The sequence below is a fragment of the Labeo rohita genome, chromosome 2, assembly GCF_022985175.1.
Source record: "Labeo rohita strain BAU-BD-2019 chromosome 2, IGBB_LRoh.1.0, whole genome shotgun sequence".
In the NCBI taxonomy this organism is placed as follows: Eukaryota; Metazoa; Chordata; class Actinopteri; order Cypriniformes; family Cyprinidae; genus Labeo; species Labeo rohita.
In genome coordinates this window covers 9,438,737-9,446,397 of record NC_066870.1, presented here as the reverse complement: position 1 = coordinate 9,446,397, position 7,661 = coordinate 9,438,737, and the positions used below count along the sequence as shown (strand labels likewise).

Here is a 7,661-nt window from a genome sequence, read left to right as displayed (position 1 = left end):
TGGCTGACGCTGCTATGACCATGGCGTCAGTGCCAAACTTCAGCCACGCCTTCCGTCAAGCGTTGACGCTGACGCCCCGTGTGAACACACCGTTATAAACCCTTTCGGGATGTAAAGTGAAATCGTTCAGTGAGTGGGCTGGAAGGAGCGACGGATAAGGTAAACAGAGCTGAATTTCTGATTGTTTTCGTGGGAAATGAATGTTTGATGCGGCGAGCGTGTCTCAAACATTGAGCTGTATGCATTCCTAATTTAATAGCGGTAGATTTTACGGATGAAAGCGGTTTAGCTGTTATTTGGATAACGTTAGGAACTGTAGCGGCTGTAGTGGGCAGGTGCCGAACTTACGATACCCGGGCGGGAGAAGCGCGTTTGGCGTTTCCCAGCTAACAAATTTTTGTTCTGGGAACGTTTTGCTAACGTTCTGTTTTGGTTGTGGGAACGTTATTTGGAATGTTCCAAAAACGTGGAAATGTCCAGTTTGTTTAACGTTACTATAACGTTATTTAATGGTTAGCATAACGTTCCTACAACGTTCTTGCAACCTAAATTTCATTAAAAATATAACGTTCTATGAACGTTTATTTGGAACATTCCAAGAACGTTAAAATGTCTAGTTTGCTTAACGTTACTAGAACATTATTTTATGGTTAGCATAACGTTCCTACAATGTTCTTGCAACCTAAATTTCATTAAAAATATAACGTTCTATGAACATTTATTTGGAACATTCCAAGAACGTTAAAATGTCCAGTTTGCTTAACGTTACTAGAACGTTATTTTATGGTTAGCATAACGTTCCTACAATGTTCTTGCAACCTAAATTTCATTAAAAATATAACGTTCTATGAACGTTTATTTGGAACATTCCAAGAACAATAAAATGTCCAGTTTGCTTAACGTTACTAGAACATTATTTTATTGTGAGCATAACATTCCTACAACATTACCCACATTTTACTAAAAATACAAAGTTCTAAAAACAATTATTTGGAACTTTACAAAGTATAGTTTAATAAAATGTTATTTTAAGATTAGCAGTGTTGCAACATCATCTTTCAACATCATTATTACAACATTCCAGATACAAGCACATTGCAGGCATTTCAGGTATTTTAATTAATAAAGATGCACACTTTCAAAAAAAACCTCATTAACAGATTAAACAGATTAGTGAAAATTGCCTATCATGTAAAAAAAGTTTTACATTTAGTTTAATATTCATGACAAGGACAACTTCACAGGTAAACGTAAACTATCATATTAACATTTAATCAGTGAGAACTTCTGAATTGTGTGTGGGTGCTGAAAAACTATCACTGCGGGAACTGTGGTCCATGGCCTGTCTCTTCACACTCCATCTGTAAAGTAAACAGATTGGCTGATGTTACAAATTGTGTTATTACAAAATGCTTATGAAGTCATTAGTGTGGCTATGCAAAACCATTTATTAGGATCTGTGCTGCAAGTGCTACAAAAATGTAATCACTCAAAAGTCAAATCCAGTTTACAAAAAAGTTATACAATAGGACGGTTCAAGAAAACACTGTAAAAGAGTACACCCCAAAATGAAAACTCAGAAAATAAGGTAAATGCTGTCAAAATGCTGTAGATGCCAAACTCATTTGACTTGGCATACACTACTTTTAAAGACAACAGCAGCATTAAGAAAAACGTCTTCTGAAGCATCATCAGATTACAAAAAATATAAGCATTCAAATAATACATTTTCATCACATCATTTTTAAAAAATATTTTAGGTAATCCTTAATCAGGGGTGGGGAATGCTGGAGGGCCACTCTCCAATCCTAATCAAACACACCTAAAAAAAAGCTAATCAAGGTCTTCAGAATTACTAGGGCTACAGTCAGGTGAGGTGTAGTCTCAGCCTCAGACGTCACGCCCACGGAACGTTGGCTAAACGTCTGATGCATATGGTACACTTAACTGGAAACACTTCAGGAATGTCGAAGTCGTCATCTGATTGGTTGAATTTTATCGGATTTCCGGGGGGACGCGAGTGTCGCGTTTATTTTCGGTCCGCCGGGAAACAAAGCGCAGACGTGTGATTGCAGAAGAAAAACTGTCGTGTTTACATGAGTGACAATGAGCATTTATCAAGATCAGCTAAACGTAGGATTCTCAAAAGTATGCGAGGTTCACGGCATAGACTCTTTAAGAGATGTCCAGGAGTTTTGTTTGAGGCACTTAGTGGAGACAAAAAGAGATATTTTAGCCTGTTTGCCGACGGGATTTGGGAAAAGTATTATTTTCCAAGCCCGGCCGACCCTTTGCCAGCATTTAGAATTTTTTTTTTTTTAGATAATTTTTTTTAATTTGTTAGTTTTAGATGCTTTGAAGGTCTCTGAACAAAGTCTGCATACGTTTCCTACTGATTTACTCGGTGTTTTGATCAGATGTGGTAATGCAGACGCCATTGTTGTTATACGTGCACGAACAGATCAATGACTTACTGCTTATTTTCTTTAGCCGGCAATGTCTGCTAGGATACTTGCCAAGATGGGAATTTTGACAAATATTTGTGTGAATTTGTCCATTCAAACACAATAAAAGAGCTTAGTATGTGCGCGTGTTCTGAGGTGCGGATTTGCGTGCTTCCGATGAGCACACACACAGATCTCCTCACTTCTCACTGCGCACAAGTTTGCGTCTTATGGCTCTTATATGTTGAAACTGGCAAAGCTTAAATGAGTTTAGTTGAAATCAAGATAGCAATGTGTGCTGTTCAGGTCTCACCTGCACACGAGCGCTATAAGCATCGGCGAGATGGCGGAATAAATGACTGCTCATATTCCAGCATACGGCACTCGCATTGAACAAGAATGGTTTGTCCACGTTTTTTTATTTAATCGCTGTTGTTGTAACGTATTGGTAAGCCAGAATGCGCATCCATCAACAGAAACACACATTAGCCGAACCCTGTTTGTTTTACGTGTTGTTATATAAAACATATTACTGATGCGTTGTCAGATTAAAGTTGAACCGCAGTCCTGGTGCGCACCGAACCGTGGGAGGAGAACGGGACGGTTCGGGTTTTTACAGAGAACTGTTGCACCCCTATTGGTTTCTGTGAACTTGTAGCATGATCGTGAAAATGAAACGAAACAGTGTATAATTGTCATGCAGTTTTTTTTCCTTTAGAATTGATAATGTGTTATTTAAACAAAACAATTTGTGTAGAACCATTTATTTTATTACTTTTGTCATGATTCTGGGTTTTGACTCACCCTTGACTCACGATGGGGAGCATACTTCAAGATGAACTCTTCTAACACCTTAACTGGCACTTTTGGATGCATCTTTTGGCAAGCCTCTAGAAAGGAAGTTTGGCATAATTTAAGAAACATGTAAGTAACAAGCATTTTTTTTTTTTAATTAACTTTCCTTTACAAAGTCTTGGTTTAGTAAAATCTTATAAAAACTATAACCACAAATAAGTAAAAAATATAATACATTAAAACTGTTCTTATGAATACTCAAGAGATGATATAACATATTATAAGGTTTTTATAATGCATTATGCATTCATTATAATGCCTTAAGAATACCATCATAATGTATTATAAATACGGGATTCATAGAAAGTGTTACCGAAATATTTCTTAAAAGAATAGGTGATGCTTGGTCTGAGTAATGTCTTTGTGTTAATTCTGTCAGTTAAAAATGTAATACTTACGAATGATCATGCCGCAATGTCCAGCTCTTCCCCCATTCCTTCCTTTAATGCTGTATTGACACCAAACACTGTTTGTTCCAACTGTTCGCAACACCATCCGGATGGCATCTCCAGGTGTTTTGCCTCCAAGGAGGCTTAGGTGATAAACCTACAAAAATATAATATAATGTATATACAGTGGTGGCCAAATTATTAGAACGCAAGTATTTTCAGCAGCTAAAAAAAAATTGGTTTTAAGTCAGTTATTTCTATTTTTTGCTGCAGTGTGTCAGTTGGAAATATCAGTTTACATTAGTAATTGTAATAGTCCAGTGAGTCTGACAACAGTCAGTGCTCCACACAAAGATCTGATCTCATCATCATTGGGTCTGTCTGGAATGACTAGAGAAACAAAAACTGAGACAGACTAAATCCAGAAGAACTGGATTCTAAAGAATCCTACCTGCAAAGCTACCTGAAAAACTAAGCACAAGTGCACCTAGGGCAAAAGCTGCTTTAAAATAAAAGGATAGTCACACCAAATGTTAATTAAATTTAGTTAATAGAAGTTCAATGATAAAGAAGATCTATTTATGGCATTATTTTTGACAGCATCCTCATTTTACAGCATTTTCACACAAGTGTCTAAAACTTTTAACAGTACTGTAGCTCCGCAGGTAGGTCTCTTGAAGCATCTTAAAGACGTTGCCACAGATCTTCTGGATTTATTCTGTCTCGTTCTGTTTCTTCATGTCATTCCAGACAGACTGGATGATGATGAGATCAGATCTGTGTAGAGCAAACAAAAATCTCATTGGATTATTACAATTAATGGCAAAATGAATGGAAATGTAAACTGATATTTCAAGCTGACACAGATAGAAATAACTGATTTAAAACCATCATCTGGTTTCATCTGGTTAAAATACAACTATTCTAGTAATATATAATGAGTTTTAAGTAATAGAATTGGTGACTGCAGGATACTTTAACATTTAGACAGTAGCAGGATTATTATGCTGCTGTCACTAAAGCCTAAAGCACAGATAACTGACAAACTTTGGTTTTCAACAACTGTTTAGGTAAGACAAACCCGACTTAATTTACATGACTGCACTATTAATGAGCATTTTGACACAATTTTGAGTGTATTTGATATTAAAATGGAATAGCTAAACCACAAAAGAGAAAACATTTTGTTTGCACGCTTTAAGGCTTGTGTCATGCAAGTCCTGCTCCTAATTATATTAAGGCATGCATATATTTTCAAAATCAACTGAACTTACCGTTAACCGACCAAACTGCCGCGAAGGACCCTCTCAGGAAAGCATGGCGTCCACAACCAGTTTTAATGTTAGGACGACACTACAGATGGATTTTGGGCGGGAACATTAGAAATCGATTGGAACATACAAAATAATAATTTGCAAGATTAAAAGATGCCTTAGAATTAATTAATATATATATATATATATATATATATATATATATATATATATATATATATATATATATATATATATATATATATTTTACCTCAAAACAATCACTCAGTATTACACCAATTTACTGTAAATACTATAGCAAAAATAATCGGTGAGATATACATTTTATGGTGACTAAATATTCTATTTTAAATAATGGTAATTAAACGAAGCTAACACTTAACATTAAATATGAAAATAAAACACTGGCTCTTACCGTTTCTTGTGATGTGTGTGTTCAAAGTTGTTTTGTGCGTCCGCGAATAACGACGATCAAATGCTGACTTTCATCACAATTTAAATACACACAATAAACCGACTCTGGTTGCACAGACACAGACATCATTCAAGAATCACCCCATAACTGATTGAACCGCGAATGAATGACCCTCACAAAATGGCGACCAGTTACAGACTTGTTTTGTGCTCATCATACGTCTTCTTCTTCTTCTTCTGGTGTTTTATGGCGGTTGGCAAACCAGCTTAATGGTGCATTACCGCCACCGACTGGACTGGAGTGTGGATCGGGATGTATGTATTTATTAATATGATGGGTAGAGAAGGGAAAGACCATAGGGACAACAAACCAAAAAAAAAAAAAAAAAAAAAAAAAAAAAAAAAAAAAAAAAAAAAAAAAAAAATATTAACAAAAAATATAACAAACTAACAAAAAACAAATTTATATTAAAATTAATAAATTATGCATTATGTATATTCTATATTACTTTACTTAATTCACATTCTTGTATAAACTTAATAATATCATCATATATCTTATTAGCTGTTTTCCCCAATAAACCAGATAAAGAAAAGTCATGATGATTTGCCTTTTCATTGACTGAAAGAGACGATATCTCTCATTACTGTATTTGGTACATTGAAGTAGAACGTGTTCAACTGTTTCTTGTTGATTACAGTGTCTACACTCCCCAGTCGGGTGCTTGCCAATTCTATATAATGTACTGTTAAGTCCAGTGTGTCCAATTCTAAGGCGTGTAATAATATTTTCTTCCCTTCGATTCCTACTCCCTATTCTCCCGGCATCTACTGATTTTTGTATATTGTATAAATGTCTGCCTGTTTCATGGTCATCCCAATACATCTGCCAAACGGATTGTGTATATTTCCTGATGTATACTTTCGCTTCGGCTTTACTTAACGGAATACATAGATCTATTTCCTTTATTCTTAGAGATTGTTTAGCCAGAATATCCACCTTCTCATTTCCCTCCACTCCAGTATGAGCAGGAACCCAAATGAATTGTGTAGATATGCCCTTAACTTTCAAATCGTACATTTTGCAAAATATATTATAGACAATATCCATCCTAGCTGATGACCTGCCAGATTTTATACTTTCAAGTGCTGAAAAACTGTCAGATGCAATGACACTATTATTTATTTCCATTTCTTCTATCCAATTTAGGGCCAATATTATTGCCAGTAACTCTGTAGTGTATACTGAGAGATGGTTGGTTACTCTTTTCTTGATATAGAACTCACACATTGGAACATACACTGCTGCACCAGCACATCCTGTTTCAGGATCTTTGGATCCATCTGTAAATATAACCTGTGACTGTGGGAAATGTTCCTCAAAATACTTCTGCACTATATACCATATTGGAATGTTATTAGAATTGTCTTTTAGTTCCTGCTGTATTCTAAGATCTACTGCTGGCAAAGGAAATAACCAGGGAGGAATGGGAGAAAGTGGGACTGTATTACTATACTGCAATTGATGTAGACCTACGTTTCTTGCTTTTGCATCGCCTATCCACCCAAAACTTGTGTAATTTGTTTCATTGTGTTCCCAGCACTCTTTTAATATACTTTTGACAGGATGTTTTCCATTTTGTCCTTGGAGACTGACCCAATATGCCATCATTAATTTTATCCTTCTGATTCTTAATGGCATTTCTCCCATCTCCACTTGCATTGATGATACCGGGGATGATTTAAACGCCCCACTGCATATTCTCAGGGCCTGGGCTTGCAATACATCTAATTCCCTGAGGTTTGATTCTGCTGCTGACATGTAAGCTATACACCCATAGTCAAGAACAGATCTCATAAGTGCCCAATATATACTTTGTAGAGATGTTCTACTTGCTCCCCATTCTTGCCCTGATAGGCACCGAAGCATATTGATGACCTTTTTACACTTGTCCTTAACTTTATTCAAATGCACCTTCCATGTCAATTTTTCATCAAACCAAACCCCAAGGAACCTAACAACTTTTACTTGCTCCAGTTGTTGTCTATAAAGATACAAGGAAAGGGGTGAAATTTTGTGTCGCCTAGAGAAACAAATAACCTGTGTTTTTGCAATAGATAATTTAAATCCCCATTTATTAGTCCACTTTTCCACTTCATCAATTGCAGCTTGCATTTTCTTATTGATATATGGTATTCCGGCCTCTAATCCACAAAGCCCCATCATCAGCATATAAAGATTTTCCTATATTTTGTTCGACCTGAGAGAATATATCATTAATCAT

The 7,661-nt window shown here is 35.9% G+C and overlaps 1 long non-coding RNA gene across 2 annotated transcripts; it reads right to left on the bottom strand.

Moving 5' to 3' along the window:
• Nucleotides 1-927: 927 nt before the first annotated feature.
• On the bottom strand, nucleotides 928-5,580 carry LOC127174875 (uncharacterized). 2 transcript variants are annotated; one of them, XR_007828913.1, is made up of 6 exons: nucleotides 5,378-5,580; nucleotides 4,963-5,041; nucleotides 4,341-4,465; nucleotides 3,698-3,845; nucleotides 3,249-3,334; nucleotides 928-1,361 (listed from the first exon to the last, which is right to left on the bottom strand). It is a non-coding gene; the product is annotated as an uncharacterized LOC127174875 (long non-coding RNA). The 2 variants fall into 2 exon arrangements; XR_007828914.1 differs by lacking the exon at nucleotides 4,341-4,465.
• Between the last annotated feature and the right edge of the window lie 2,081 nt (nucleotides 5,581-7,661).